The sequence below is a fragment of the Amblyomma mixtum genome, chromosome 1, assembly GCF_055824585.1.
Source record: "Amblyomma mixtum isolate Tamu chromosome 1, ASM5582458v1, whole genome shotgun sequence".
NCBI lineage: Eukaryota > Metazoa > Arthropoda > Arachnida > Ixodida > Ixodidae > Amblyomma > Amblyomma mixtum.
The window spans coordinates 209,271,977-209,288,182 of NC_143012.1; the positions used below are offsets into that span (position 1 = coordinate 209,271,977).

The 16,206-nt window shown below is 46.6% G+C and overlaps 4 non-coding genes across 4 annotated transcripts; all 4 read left to right on the plus strand.

The window, feature by feature from the left end:
* The first annotated feature begins 4,555 nt into the window (after positions 1–4,555).
* On the plus strand, positions 4,556–4,628 carry TRNAV-AAC (transfer RNA valine (anticodon AAC)). Its single transcript has one exon. It is a non-coding gene; the product is annotated as a tRNA-Val (tRNA).
* Positions 4,629–8,656: 4,028 nt separating this feature from the next.
* TRNAV-AAC (transfer RNA valine (anticodon AAC)) lies at positions 8,657–8,729 on the plus strand. Its single transcript has one exon. It is a non-coding gene; the product is annotated as a tRNA-Val (tRNA).
* Positions 8,730–10,944: 2,215 nt separating this feature from the next.
* On the plus strand, positions 10,945–11,017 carry TRNAV-AAC (transfer RNA valine (anticodon AAC)). Its single transcript has one exon. It is a non-coding gene; the product is annotated as a tRNA-Val (tRNA).
* Positions 11,018–15,873: 4,856 nt separating this feature from the next.
* Positions 15,874–15,946, plus strand: TRNAV-AAC (transfer RNA valine (anticodon AAC)). The gene has a single exon. It is a non-coding gene; the product is annotated as a tRNA-Val (tRNA).
* Positions 15,947–16,206: the final 260 nt, after the last annotated feature.

Genomic DNA, 16,206 nt, shown 5'->3' on the forward strand with positions numbered 1-16,206 from the left:
AAGCGATTGGCGGCTTTCAAGGAGCTTGCAGTTAAAGGACGCCGGTGTCTTATATTCGACCCCGAGGACCAGGTGATGAAACTGCGGCTACACTGGATGCTGCACGGCGTCGCCGACGAAGATATCCGGACTGCGTTTGCGGCCTTCGGGAACGTCACAGAGGTAACCCGTGAGCGTTGGCGTGTGCAAGGTGTGAAAGAAAAGGGCTCCACCACAAGGATAGTTCAGCTCAAGCTGAAGCCTGGAATGAAGGCGGACGACCTCCCCCACCAGATACGAGTCGCCGGTGAGCTGGCCCTTGTGGTCGTGCCTGGGCGGCCCATGCAGTGCCTGCGTTGTCAGGGTAGCGGACATGTCCGACGTGAGTGCAAGGTACCTCGCTGCTCACGCTGCCGACGTTTCGGACATTCGGAAGATGGGTGTGTCCGCACATACGCTGCCGCAACTGTGCCAGCGCTCAGAGAGGAGACACCGGAAGACATTATGGACGTCGTCGAGGCTGAGGAGGCAGCAAAAGGGACCGATGGTGTGGAAAGCTCTGCGGTGGCCCCCACCGTGACAACTCCGACGACCACGGAAAAGGAGGCGGGCGAGGGCGTGAACAAGACACAGGCACTGCCATCCGTTGTTTCGGAGGCGCCTGTGAGCGAGGAAGCGCCCCTTCAAGGGACAAGTGCTCCGGAAACATCGGCGGCTGAGAACACGAATGCGGAAAACGGCGGCCGGTCAACGAGCGCTGGAAGTGCGCCGAAGCGCCCGCACGCCGACGCCGGTGACGGAGCGGATAAGCAGCCCCCTGGCAACGCCGAGGAACCACCAGCGAAAACTGTGCAGGGACGACGACCTTCCTTCAGACCGCAACCTAACGTCGCGACGGGCCGGAGGGCAGCCGAAAAGCCGCTCTCACAGCACGTCCAGCCCCATAATTATGATGGCGGCGGGACTTCTGGAAGCGTCTAGCGACGTGCTAGGCGCGAAAGGTAAGCATCATGCTCCCAGCGTCCTTCTAAAGTACGAAAATGGCGATGCAACAGTCACTGAGCGTAGCAACGCTTAACGTCCGTGGGTTTGCATCGAAAAGAAAGCAAAGTCAAGTATACCGTATTTTAACGGACCAGGACGTGGACGTGTTGGCGGTTCAGGAAACCAAAATAGAAGGGGAAGAGGACACGGGGAGCATGGTGCAGCGTTTCACGTCGAGGTACGATGTGGCTGTTAGTCACGCGGTTGGCACATCGGCCGGGTGCCTTCTGTTCGTTAAGAAGTTGCCAGGACTGACAGTGCAAGAAGTGATTTCATGTATGCAAGGCCGCTTTATTGTTTGTGACTTCGTTTTTCATAACAGCGAATGGCGCGTTCTATGTGTTTATGCACCGAATGCGGCTGATGAAAGGTTAAATTTTTTCGTGAGCATCCAGCGATATCTAAATAGTGGGCGACAACTCGTCGTTATGGGCGATTTCAATTGTGTCTTAAGTGCTCGAGATAAGACAAGTAGCCGCGCCTTTAGAGACGTAAGCACGGATGTTTTGTCGCAGCTAGTTGGCGAATTTGCTCTAGATGATGTAGCGGAGTGTTTGGAGGGAGCGCGCAGCGTGAAATACACGCATTTCCAAGGTTCTAGTCATGCCCGGCTCGACCGTATTTATTTATCGTTGGATGCGATTCCGAAATGCCAAAATTATGTCGTTATGCCAGTGTCTTTTTCGGATCACTGTCTTGTGAAATGTACCATCGGCCCTAGAAACCGAAGGAAAAAATTTGTGTGGGGACTGTGGAAGCTAAACTCCAAACTCTTAGAAGATGAAGCTTTAGTTGAAGTAATTGCAGGGAAGCTTAAAGAGATAGAACAACGGCCGTGCCCCACCATTGGAGAGCAGTGGGAATGGTGCAAACAAGAAATTAAGATGAAAGCTATAGAAAGAGGCAGTTGTATTCGACATGACGAAAAGCGAGAAGAAGCTTGTTTAAGGGCGACACTAAATCAGTTAATAGCGCACGAGTGCAAAGAGCCAGGGGTCTATAATGACGATATCAGAAAACTGAAAAAGAAAATTGAGTTATTAGATGAAGATCGATATCGAGGAGCGCTCGTTCGCGCCAGGGCTGAAAGATGCGCAGCAGGCGAGACGCCCACTAAACGGGCTCTCGGTCTCGAGAAAGCGCATGCTCGTCGAAACGACATAGAAGAAATAGAGTGGAACGGCAACCTCGTGACAGATAAAGACGGCATTGCACGTGCGTTTTACGAATACTATCAACAACTGTTGGCATTTCGCGACATGAACATGGACAGGTTTAAGCGCGTGTTTCTTTCTTCCTTGCCACGACTAGATGCTGACTGAACAGAAAGTTTGGAGCTGCCCATTTCCGAACATGAAGTTGAGCGTGCCATTGATAATCTAAATCCAGGGAAGTCGCCAGGGCCTGATGGCTTGAGCGCGGCTTTTTATAAAGCATTTAAAAAAGTGTTGTCCCCATTGTTAGCTGCAGTATTTAACGAAGGCTACGATCTTAAATTGTTGCCGCCTTCTTTTGCGTCGTCACATACTGTACTAATCCCTAAAACAGCACGAACTGAGAAATTGAGATTGGTGACGTCATACAGGCCAATAGCCCTAACAAATGTTGATTACAAGATACTAATGAAAGTACTAGCAGCCAGATTACAGACCGTTATTAAGGAGATTGTTGGGCCTCACCAGACTTGCGGGATCAAGGGAAGGACCATTGCTACGAACATACATAAGGCAAGATGCGTACTGGAGTGTTGTGATGCAACATGCGGTAGCATTGCGGTTCTGCAACTCGACCTTGAAAAAGCGTTTGATTGTGTTTCACATGATGCCCTGTTTGCAGTTCTAGATTACATTAATGTGGGTTCTGTTATCAGCGAGGGCGTAGCCTTGGCGTACCGAAACTGCACTACAAGATTAATTGTCAACAAGGAACTTGGTGCACCCGTGAACGTGCGACGTTCGGTGCGTCAGGGTTGCCCCCTCAGCCCGCTTCTGTTCTGCATTTATATTGAAACTTTGTGCTTGTCAATCCTTGAGAATGAATCTGTACAGGGCTTCCAAGTCCACATGACGCAGGTCAAACTTTTGGCGTATGCTGATGACGTAGCCGTCTTCTGTACGAACAGAGAGAGCGTTAGCGTGGCAGTCGAAGCCGTGAAAGATTTCAGCACGACCACTGGAAGTCCGGTGAATTGGGGAAAGTGTCTAGGGTTTTGGCACGGAGAGTGGCCATCGACGCCTTACACGTTTGCCAACGTGACTTGGGCCACAACACCGGTTAAGTACTTGGGTGTGCCTCTAGAATGCTATGAAGACAGTGAGCCATTTTGGCGCGATCAAGCCCAAGAAATCTGTGAGAAGGCTGACAAATGGAGCGGTGTGCCGCTGTCTATCTTTGCACGCGCAACGGTGTGTAATCTGTTTTTTGTTGCCAAGTTGTGGTATGTAATGCAAACGCTTCACTGTTCCAGGTTAAACATTCAGAGGCTGCATCGGGTATTTGCCGCTTTTGTTTGGGCGTCGAATTGGGAACGGTGTAGACGGGATAACTTGTTTCGGCGTGTCAAAGACGGGGGTCTTGGGCTAGCACACTTATTCGCCCGACAGCTCGTAAACAGATTCATTTTCTTTCGCGACGTAAATGATCCATTTCTGCGCACTGTTTGCCAAGTAAGGCTCGTGCGGGCGTTGCCAAATTTTGTTGTTGCCGCGGAAAGTATGCCAGGGCGCCTTTTTGGTTTTTTAAGAGAAGTCGTAAACAGCGTCAGAATTTTGACAACTCGTTTTTCGATTCAATATTTGTGTTCAGTCAATAGGAAAAAATTGTATAAGGATGTGTGCGATGACTTTTTCTCCGTTCCTGTGTACAGAGCCTTGTACAACGGCTATCCGGGTCAAGATGTATTGAAGCGGGTCAAAAGGATGCCAGTTTCCCCAGGAGTAAAAACGTTTTTCTTTAAGCTGCATACTGGAACGTTGTCGGTAAAAACATTTCTTGAAGACAGGGGTTTTTTTCTGCCATGGGGGTCGCTTTGTTTAATATGCAAACAGCCTGAGACAATAGATCATGTTTTTGTACACTGTTGGGAGGGGGTTTATTTTTGGGACGTGCTGCAAGGAACCCTTAAAAAAGACTTACCGTTAGATACACATAGCATCAAGTTCCTATAAACAGATAACGAAGACGGCATACCTTTTGATACCGTCATGTTAATCGGTCTGCACAGCCTCTGGCGGTCCCGGATGGCTGGGTATCATTTAGACCCCGATGCTCGCCCTGCAAGGCTCTACGTTCGTGAAAGTATGCATGCCTTTGTTGAAATGCACAAATTGAAGTGTACAGTTCCAGAATGGCTGCCAAGATTAGAGCCCTTGATCCATTTGAGAGAATTTTAAAACGACAACGTCATCCCACCTAAGGATGACAGCTTCCTTATTACTATCATTTCCACGTGAACTTTTGGCTGTGAGTTCGCTTTATTTTTTCCGTGTACGATTTTGTACTGTGTAAGTATCCGGAAATAAAGAAAAAAAAAGTGCTTGTGGTGTAGTGGTTATCACATCCGCCTAACACGCGGAAGGTCCCAGGTTCGATCCCTGGCAGGCACACGTTCTTTTTTATTCTTGCTCCGCAGTCATGCAGCTACTGTAATGTTTAATGCCCGGAAGATGCATTTGGGCTGTGAGGCACGTTGTAGTGCAGAACTCCAGATTAATTAATACCATCTGCACCTCTTATCATGCACTGTCTTCATGCAGCGCGCAGGAGTTTTTGTATATCACTGAAATACGGCCGCCGCGGTTGGTATCGAAGATTTGACCTCGACCTCATCACCCGAACGCCGAACGCATCGAGCCACCGCGGCAAGGTAGTGTTGATACATTAATATCGAGTAAAGGATCCATAATTGTCGGGCTAATTTGCCAAAAACTCCTCCACTACGTAAAATGGCAAATATTCTGCTTTTGTGAATAGCAGAACGTCTGTCAAGAATACTTTACTCGAAATGCCTTCTTAGGCGGTGGACATTTTAGAGCGCAGCTCTTTGGCGTCCGTTCCTGGGTTTCGCGTCGTCGTCGGCGTTGTCGTCGGCCTCGTAACCAGCTCCGCCCCCCTTTCATCCCTCCAGCGCTAGCAGCGACCGACTGATACCGCTGGATGCCGCTGACGCCGCTAGAGAGTCAAGATAACGTGACTGCATAGAACACCGTCGCCGCCATGCAGAAAGAGGAGGAAAGGGTCCCCCCCCCCCCCCCCCTGTTCTTGTGTGGCGGATAGGGTGCTCTTCAGTTGCCGACGCGCCGGTTATTTCACGTAGGCCCCGGCACGTCGACGAATACGTGACCACCTTCCCACGGCTAGACCTTGTTCTTAGCGCTGCGGAAGCGAGGGTATCATATTGTTTGTGTCGGCATCGGCGGCGTTGTCCCTGAAACCAACTCCACAGCTGGGGTTGACTCACTATCGAAAAGGTGAAACAGCTTATTTGCTGCGCTCAAATTTCGCATTAGGAAGTAACGTAATCGTCCGTAATTTTTTGTTCCTCGATTAATTAGTCGACTAGAGCACAGAGCTTTTCGATTTTAACTCTATTTACCGGAGCTTCGTTCGACAGCAGCTTCCTTGTACTGTACCCTCAGCTGTTCTTGTGGTGTAGTTTCGGTGGACGGGGCTGTAATCAAAGGCGCATTCTGTGATCACTTCAAGATATGCTGGGTCATTCGCGAAAAGCCGAAAGGGGCTTCCATAGTGAAATCTTACCACTTATGCCGAAACTTGACGATGGCAAAAAGCAACGGTTTCTGGCACGGTAGCTTGGAAGTTACGCCTGAACACTATTCTCGAATGCGCTGCTCCACCACTTCACCGTTGTATTTAGGAGTACCCCTTGACTCTTGCCGGGACCAAGCTCCGTACTGGCATGACCAAGCATCGAGGGCCAAGGAAAGGATGACGCATGGCAAGAAAGACAATTATCTATGTTTTCGCATGCGACTATATGTAACCTGTTCATTATTGCTAAAGTGTGGTATGTGATGAATGTGCTCAGCGCTTCCCGGGGAAAGCGTTCAAAAAATGCATCGCGCTTTTGCCGCTTTTATTTGGGCTTCGAAATGGGAAAGGACGAGTCGAACAATTAAACTTCTTTCTGTTAACTTCTTTCTGTGAAACTTCTTTCTGTGGGCTCGGCCTGACGCACTTATTTCTGAGGCAAGTTGTCTCGCCTTTTTATACCTTCGGGATCGAAACGATGTGTTCCTCCGAACCGTAATGCAAGTTCGGCTTGGTCGACTTCTACCTGACTTCCTTCTAAGTTCTCTAAATGTAAATGGTGCAATAAGAGGGTACCTTCAAGAAGTTGTGCTCGCGTACAAAATGCTGCATGTTCGGTTTTCCATCGAGTGTTTGTGTTATGTCAAGAAACAAAATTGTACGCGAACTTAGTGGACTCAATGCTTCCTCTACGGCTATGCCGTTTACCATACTATGCAGGCTCAGTAGTCGATGTACTTAAAAGAGTTAAGAAGATGCCAATATTACCATCGATCAAATCCTTTTTCTTTAAACTCCACACTAATACCTTATCGGTGAAAACATGGATGCACGATGAAGTCCTTTACGTCCCTTGGTGAACAAACTGTTTCCTGCGCCACAAACCTGAAACCTTTGAACATGCGTTTTTTGACTGTTGGGACACCATTTCTTTTCCGGGATGTTCTTCAGAGAACTTTGAAAAAAAAGAACTACCACCAGGTGCATATGCCATAAGATTTTTACCCTTTCACGAAACAGATGGTTCTCCATTTGATGCAATAATGCTCCTGGGCCTTCACAGCTTGTGGAAAGCCAGAATGGATTTTAACAATGCAGATGTACAAGTGAAGCCTGTGCGGGAACATTCCATTCCGCATGTTGTGCGGTTCAGGGAAGTGTATAAGGCACTTCCTGATCAGCCGGAATGGATTGGTGTGCATGATGGTTTGGCAAGACTGAAAAAATTTTAACATACCCTGTCAGGCAAAGGTGTGCGGGCACGTTAATTTTTTATCGTTCATCGTGTCTGTTTCAGATGTCGAAGTCGGCAGTAAAGAAAAAAATGCTTGTGGTGTAGCGGTAATCACATCCGCTTAATGCTCGGAAGGTCCCAGGTTCGATCCATGGCAGGCACAAGTCTTTTTTTTCTTGCTCCGCCATCATGCTGCTAGTACATTGTAAATTGCGGTGTTTAAAGGGCAACTGAAGCGGTTTTAGAATTCGATGAGTTTAAGGTTGCTGAATATGCAAAATGTGCAGGTAAAGCCTGCGAAATCGTTTTGCTCTAGCATTTGAAATAGTGGCGTAATCACCGAATAAAGTCGTCTTCGGCGTTCAGTTTCTCTGAAGTGCACAGCGACGGGCAGAGGCCCCGATAATGACGTCACGTATGACGGCACTGCGTTTCCAGCGAAGAAACGGTTATTCCATGGAAGAAAACCGATGACATCGAAGGTGAACCTCACGATACATTCTTTGGCGCTTCTGACGACGCACAGCAGCATGCAGGCGTAAGCAGCGGACATCTGAAATTTTGGCGACGATGACGTCACTGCCGAGTTTCCTCGCACTACTCCAACGTAGTGAAGAGAAGCCTAAACATCGTCGCGCTTCTAATCGACGATAATGCCACCATTTTAAATGCTAGTGGAAAAATACTTTGCATGCTTTATCTAGAAGCTTGATAGATTCCAATTCTTGAATAACCGCGAATTCTCAAAAAACCGTTTAAGCTTCCCTTTGATGCCCCGCAGCTACATTCAGGCTACGATGGGCGCTGCAGTGGAAGCCTCCAGACTGATTTAGAGCACCTGGACTTCTTTACCGCGCGCTGACATAACGCAGTGCACTGAAGTTTTGTACTTCATTGGCATTTAAATACGGGCGCCGCGGTCGGTATCGAACGCGTGACCTCGAAATCAGCAGCGAAAAGCCAGAGCCACTGAGCCATCGCACCGGGTTAGTTATGCCGGCGGTGTCAAAACTTGAAGAAGTTGTAGTTGAAGTTTATTTCCTTTGTTACGAAGGAGGAGCCGGGACTAAAAGCTGTGGTGACAGCTTGACAAAGGGTCCCGGCTCATTTACATTCCCGACAGTACAGCAGGAAGACGATGGCTATACTCATACATACGTACATACATACATAAAAAATATATCAGCAAGATGAATACATCACTCACTGCTGAAAAAAAATAAATAAATAAGCATTTTACACACCACTTATGCACATCATGCACTAAAGAACACACAAAAAAAGATAATGTCATAAATCATCACAAAAGAACACCGCAAATAAAATTAAATAAAAATAATAAACGTGTTTTACTAAATAAATTATTTAGTAAAACACTTTTGATTACCACGAATAATATAATGAGAATTCCTCCACCATCTAGAAGAGTAAAGCGTCCGTCAAGTAGTTTGCCCAAAACAGCAACCTCCATTTTTTTTTCATATAACAATTAGTCTATTACAACGCAGAACCGGACGGTTTTAATGGCGCGTCAATAGTAGGCGGTTTCAGACCACCTAACCAATTGCAAAAAGTTCATTGCACTGTCAACTCCGTCGAAGCCCACATCATAACAGCACCGAAGTAGCTGTGCCTGTGGTGTAGTGGTCATCACATCCGCCTAACACGCGGAAGGTCCCAGGTTCGATCCCTGGCAGGCACATGATATTTTTGTTACTCTCATACTTAGATCACAACATTTGTGGTTAGTTTATGAAACCACGCAAGCGTGTTATCCTAAAAGCCATTTTATTTAGAATTTCGTCTGATCACGTTTAGTTGCTCACTTGAAGTAATAAAAGAAACAGCACAAAAAAACAAGAATAGAAATGAATCATTTTAAGGATTGCAAACCGTAAGTGAAAATCAATTGGATAAAAGTTACAAGCTATATAATTTGGCTAAAACCACACTTTTTCGCTCATACTTCTGGACTGTCTCCAGTTTGTCGCAAAATAACCGATTCGGACAAAGAGTTGAACGGTGTTCAATAGAAGGACCTGTGGCTTTTGTATAGTGTCTCTAAATAACCTATTGATCTTGTCTGGCACAGGGGCTCCATTATTTCGGAAGGATCTCATTGTATGGTCCATTTAATCATCTGTGTAAGGCATCTGTACTTAAGAGCTGCCATAGTCTTTTATGTAATTGTGTGTGTGTGTCTGTAAATTTGAGTTGTTTATCTCTGTGTAATAAAATTAATCTAGAACGTGCTGGACACATTCATCAAGTGTACTTGCGTGCTATACATCTGCTATAACAAGGCTTCCTCTTTTTGAACCATATTTAGTTGTTTTCTAGCAATATCGTACAGAAGGGCAAAAATATTACCGCCAAATTTCTTCCTTCCGTTATCCCATACCAGCAGCATACAGGCATTTGAGCTGGAAGTGCGCGTAACTGCGCAAAAGTGGGCATATAATAGGCGTTGCTGGCTAGGCTATGCTAGGTAGGCTATTTAAATGTCGAGGAAAGAGTGCAACTCGAATTGGTCAATTCTCTTGCAGTGCCACAAGCCATTCAGAGATGCTGATCTTAGTGCAAAAGCCTCTTTCAATAAGTCAACTCGTGGCATGATCTCCGAAAGTTTGTATGCTTGCGGTGTTTATGGGTTTATGCCAAGTGAAACTATTACATACAAAGAAATGAAACAAACATCCCCAAATGGAATTCGAACCCCCGGCGGCCCGAACACATCAGCTTCACAGGCCGCTTCGCGAGAGCAGTAGACTAGGACGCCGCCGAATACGCAATGTGGCAAATTGCTACACACTCTCGCGCTGTGCATTGCACATCTTCTCCATCCAATAAGCCTAATACCAATATCAAACTAATATTCGTGCTTTGACTTATGTGGCGGTACTGACAGAAAGATACGCACGACACACGATGGCATGAACAACGTTGTCACAGAAACAAGGCACTAAAGCAATACGCGTTGGCGACATTGCTTCAGAAACACGGCAATGCAGCATAGAACGCCGGCGTACTACACTAGCTAAGTTCGCATTGACGATGACAGAATTGAAGACGCGCATAACTGACTCTCTGGGTCAGTGAGAACCTCAATCCCGCTTTCGGTTAATTGAGAAAAACTGCTTTTCCACAGTACATCATGCTTAAAAATGCTATGCCGTCAGGAAGTTTTCTTTTGACAGAAAGTTTCGAAAAGATATCAGCTGGCGTTGTACTGACATTTACTTCCGTATGTCACTGTCGCAAGGTGTTTTTGCGTCACACTTAAGTAATAACGTTGGAATTACATTCTGTCAACAAACTTTAGTTTGGAGATTATGTAGAAAGTCTGGCGGTCGCTTAAGCAGGCCCATGCTGCGAGGACTTCCAGCTCATTAGTATTCGAGCAGGAGTTCGAGTGAACCACTGTGGCTTAGAGAATATGTCTCAGAGCACTCCCCTTCCAAGATCGCAACCGGTTGCACTGCACTTTCCCTCCGACCTCCCTCTTGACGCTGGCATTGTTATGAGCGCAGAACAGCTGTGCTTGTGGTGTAGTGTTTTGCAAAGAACCCTAAAAAAAGGACTTGCCATTGACACCGCGCGGAATTCGGTACTTGACTACTGAAAGTGATGTTGCACAGTACGACCAGATTATGTTATTGGGCCTTCACAGCATTTGGAGGAGTAGAATGGCTGTTCGACACTGTGACTTGGATGCACGATCGGTATGTGATTATTTTGTGGAACATGTGTATAAATTAAGAGAAGTCTTGAAGCAACAAGATTACGCTGATGATGTATTGAGTCTGATGGACCAACTTGTGTTAATGAAAGTCCATTAGACACGGTTGTCTGCCAAGGGGCATGACAACTACGATATTTTAGTTATGTATTCATTCATGCAATAAAGAAAAAAAAAAGTGCTTGTGGTGTAGTGGTTATCACATCCGCCTAACACGCGGAAGGTCATAGGTTCGATCCCTGGCAGGCACAGAACTGAATTTTTTTTTTCATACTGCCTACAAACTCATGTACATTTAGCTCTAGGAGCTCATTCCGTTCTTGAACCTGCTTTAACTAACTCGATAACAAATATTCGTGAAACGTTTTATTCAGTTTATTTTATGCCTTTCGAGGTGAGATCCTTAAAGGAGGAGGTGAGGTAAATTACGAGCGGCTGTGCGGCTTCGGGGACACATTCCACATATATTTGAAGGACACCTGACATTCGTTGAATATTTTATCTACTTAGATGATTCAAATCAGTTTTCTTTCAAGGGCACAAATATTGAAAGCTTTTCATTATTAACCGTTAAGCATCATCCATTACGACAGTTGGCTTGTGTCATTCAGTTAACGAGCTACACCGCTTATCGGGGAAGGAGAAAGTTGCGCACTGATCTCGTTTTGTGTGTCGCTTTATAGAAGGTGTTTGGCGACTGTGGAACGCACGTGATGCGATTGAGACGGTATACACCTTGATGACTCCTACAAAGAGTAGATCGACACATTCCATCCGCCGGTTGCCAAGTATCCCAGCTCTCTTTTTCTATTCCCACTTTATTCCAATGTCTTCTATCTAGAACACTCGCTGCAGCATCCGAACTTGCGCAGTCTGTCCGTCCCAACAAAGCGATGCAGTTTATCCCCTCAAAATACCGGGAAAATTAATGCTTAATTTCCATGTACACTGATTTATCTGGTTTGTTGGCGCGCAGCCTTGATGCTGCTTTGAATCCTGACATTTTCAGCCTTCCGTATATTAAAAACCTCGGGACGATCAGACATATCATCCGGCAATTCCGAGAAAGCAGCTGGATTTATCCTTGTTTACTGTGATGCGGCGACACTAATGAATGCTTAAATTTAAGCCGAGGTTTCACGCATGGACATAATTTCTCTGGAGGGTGAATTTGGGTCCAGTGTGGCGGAAAGTGGACAGTCACCCCCCCCCCCCCCCCTTCTATTCCACATTTCCTCACCCCCGCCACAAGGATGTGAAGTGAGGAAATAAATTGTTTGTGGCACTTCTCGAGGGCAGCCGGATTTCCCAATGCGTCTATGAGTTCGATTTTTCTTGCTAACGTTATTTATTGCCTCAGGGTATAAAGGCAGATGTGAGAGTAACAAAAATCGAGTTCAAAGACGCAAAGCAAAATCCGGCTGCCCTCGAGAAGGCAATTCTATTTCGCCGCCGTTTTTGCGTTCCGCTGCTCCTCGGGTGAAGCGCTTGTGGGGGGTGAGGGTCAGTTAGTTGGTAGTGAGCAGCGCTTCTGGAAGGTAGAGTTGGGTGAGTAGGTGATGTATGGCGCCAGTTGATGGGTGAGATGGAGGGAGGTACATCGAGGGTTGGTCGGCTGGAACCTTCCCTTAACATCCATCAGATTCACGTGAGCGGGAGCACACTACAAATGCTTTCACAATGAAATACAAGCACGTCAAACTAATGGGACTATTTTCCGTTGACAGCGTCTATCCTCAACGGCCAACTATTTTTTGTGTTACTCTATTCTTAAGTACAGACCGAAAAAATAAAGGAAGTCTTTCTGTGCCTGCTTGTACACGTGCCGTGCACTGACAATCGTAGGAGCCTACGCTGTTGTCAATAAATTGAAAGCGTTAGAACTGGTTCCCTCTTGGTATGCGCCTCAACAGCACCGCTAGGATGGGACTAATTGTGAAAAAAAGGCCAAAGCTCGAGAATGCACGGTAATTTTTTTTCATAAATATCTGTATACTAGACTTCGGCACAGGCTGCAGAATCCCAGTGGCACCATGTCCGAGCGCTGCTTTCTTTCAGTCAGGGCACATGACGGCAGGGGCAGTGCGGTACGTACGCATTCGCGCATTCAAGAGACATTATCGAAAACCTGAGTTTTATTTCTGTCAGTGGATAATCAGTGTTTAAAATGGGGTTTTTCAAGCTGAAAAACGCCAAAACGGAAATGAAATAAGTCGTGCGTCGTAAATATGAGCACTTCAGTTCCCCAACAAAACAGTATGTGCATAAACTGAGTCGTCCATAATAACAAAGCGTAAAGAAATATTGTTTTATAAATGTTAAAAAACACGCCTTAAGAGTAAGGCCTGCTTCTGTGCACCGCAGTGACAGTAAAGTGGAAATGGGCAAAATTTTTCAGAGCTGGTAGATTGTCTCAGTATTGATGCTATATGAAGCACTGACAGTCTGGTGACGTACTTCATATTCTCCTTTTCACATTCCACGCATCACCATAACACATCTGTACTCAGGGCCTGGTGCCGTACCTCCTTTTATGCTTTTCCTCATCCCACACATCTCCATTACTTACCTCTGCACACTGCCCTCTGAGCAACTGAAGATGGTCAAAGCATTTTCTTTCCAACGATTCATGCGATTGAACAGATGCTAATGCGCGTAGATCGGTCACCTTCGCAGTGTAAAGCATGAAACCGTAAAAAAATTCCCACGGACACTTAACAGTGCTGACGTTTGGATACTAGAAAGCATTGCACTCCCTGGGTGCGTTGACAGCGTTCCGCACCCCCCCCTAACGCACACACACACGCACACACACACACACACGCACACACACACACGCACACACACACGCGTATGAAACCACGGAACGCTCTGCAACGAACGGTTGCATGCCTCACAATTTTCATGACAAAGTCTGCGAAGGCATACAATTCCACGTGTCGATGTCGTTCGGTTGAAATTCCTGTCGCAACCTAGCCTCCAACTTGATTAGTGTATGTAAGCTATGTGCTATGAAAAATCGTAATTCACCACCCGGTGCATTGTGTGACAAAAGGTTGCGGCAAAAATTTTTGTGTGCGTGTGCTTCTGTGAGTGTATGTGTGTGTACCTTTCTCTGTCTGTCTCTGTGCGTGCGTGTGTGTGTGTGTGCGTGCGTGTGTGTGTGTGTGTGTGCATGTCTCACTCTCTCTCTCTGTGCGTGTGTGTGTGTGCATGTCTCTCTCTCTCTCTGCGTGCGTGTGTGTGTGTGTGCATGTCTCTCTCTCTCTGTGCGTGCGTGTGTGTGTGTGTGCATGTCTCTCTCTCTCTCTGTGTGCGTGCGTGTGTGTGTGCATGTCTCTCTCTCTCTCTGTGCGTGTGTGTGTGTGTGTGTGTGCATGTCTCTCTCTCTGTGTGTGCGTGCGTGTGTGTGCATGTCTCTCTCTCTGTGTGCGTGTGTGTGTGCATGTTTCTCTGTGTGTGTGTGTGTGCGTGCGTGTGTGTGTGTGTATGTCTCTCTCTCTCTCTTTGTGTGCGTGCGTGCGTGTGTGTGTGTGTGTGTGTGTGTGTGTGTGCATGTCTCTCTCTCTCTCTCTGTGTGCGTGCGTGTGTGTGTGCATGTCTCTCTCTGTGTGTGTGTGTGTGTGTGTGTGTGTGTGTGTGTGTGTGTGTGTGTGTGTGTGTGTGTGTGTGTGTGTGTGTGTGTGTGTGTGTGTGTGTGTGTGTGTGTGTGTGTGTGTGTGTGTGTGTGTGTGTGCGCGCGCGCGCGCTCGTTTGCGTGGGCGCGTGTGCTTGCGCACGTGCGTGCGTGTGTGTAATTTCGGTGTCATCTATCTCTGTGTAATAAAATGAACCTAGTATGTACAAGAATCATTATTCAAATATGTTTGCGTACCGTATATCTGCCATGATAAGGCATCTTTCTGAGGCATATTGACTTGTTTTATAGCAATATTGTACGGAAGGGCAAAAATATTGCTACCAACTTGCTCACTTACTGTCCCACACTGTCAGTGGAACGTGCACAGGCAGTTGAACGGGAAGTGCGCGCAGTTGTGCAAAAGTGGGCATACAATCGGCGTTGCTGGCTAGGCGCAGGCTAGAATTTCTGGATGCTGCTGTGGGCTATTTAAATGCATGCTGTGTTTGTGGGTTTGTGCCAAGTGAAACTATTACATACAAAGAAATGAAACAAACATCCACGAATGGAATTCGAACCCGTGGCGGCGCGATCAGATCAGAACCCAGGTGGTCGAAACTTCCGGAGCCCTCCACTACGGCGTCTCTCATAGCCTGAGCCGCTTTGGGACGTTAAACCCCAATAAACCAAACCAAACCAGATCAGCTTCGCTGAGCGCTGCGCGACAGCAGTAGGCTACGGCCGCCGCCGAACACGAAATGTAGTAAACTGCTACACACTCTCGCACTATGCATTGTACATCTTCTTCATCCAATAAGCCTAATACTACTATCTAACTAACATTGGTGCTTTTTCTCATGTGTCAGTAGGAACCGAAAGATACAAGCTGCGCACGTTGGCATGAACGACGTTGTGGCAGAAATACGGCACTAATGCAATACGCGTTGGCAACATTGCTTCAGAATCACGGCAATGCAGCATAGGACGCCAGTGTACTACATTAGCTAAATTCGCATTGACGATGAAAAAATTGTCTGGGTCAGTGAGAACCTCAATCGTGTTTTCGGTTACTTGAGAAAAACTGCTTTCCCACAGTACATCATGCTTAAAAATGCTAAACTATCAGAAAGTTTTCCTTTGACAGAAAGTTTCAAAAAAAAAATCTCAGCTGGTGTTGTACTGACATTTACTTCTGTATGTCACAATCGCAAGGTGTTTTTTTCGTCACTCTTAAGTAATAAGGGTGGAATTATATTCAGTCAACAAACCTTACTTTGGAGATTATGTAGCAAGTCTGGCGGTCGCTTAAGCAGGCCCATGCTGCGAAGTCTTCCAGCTCATTAGTAGTCGAGTAGGACTTCGAGCGAACCTCTGCAGCATAGAGAATGTGTCTCAAAGCACTCCCCTTCCAAGACCGTAACCGGTTTTACTGCACTTTCCCTCCGACCTCCCTCTTGACGCTGGCATTGTTATGAGCGTAGGACAGCTGTGCTTGTGGTGTAGTGGTTATCCCATCCGCCTAACACGCGGAAGGTCCCAGGTTCGATCCCTGGCAGGCACACGAACAAAATTTTTTTCTCATACATGCCTACAAACTGCATTTACATTTAGCTCTACGAGCTCATTCCCTTCTTGAACCTGCTTTAACTAACTCGTTAACAGATATTCGTGAAACATTTTATTCAGTTCTTTTTTATGCCTTTTGAGGTGAGATCCGTAAAGGAGGAGGTGAGGTAAATTACGAGCGGCTGTGCGGCTTCGTGGGCACATTCCACATATATTTGAAGGACACCTGACACTGGTTGAATATTTTATCCTCTT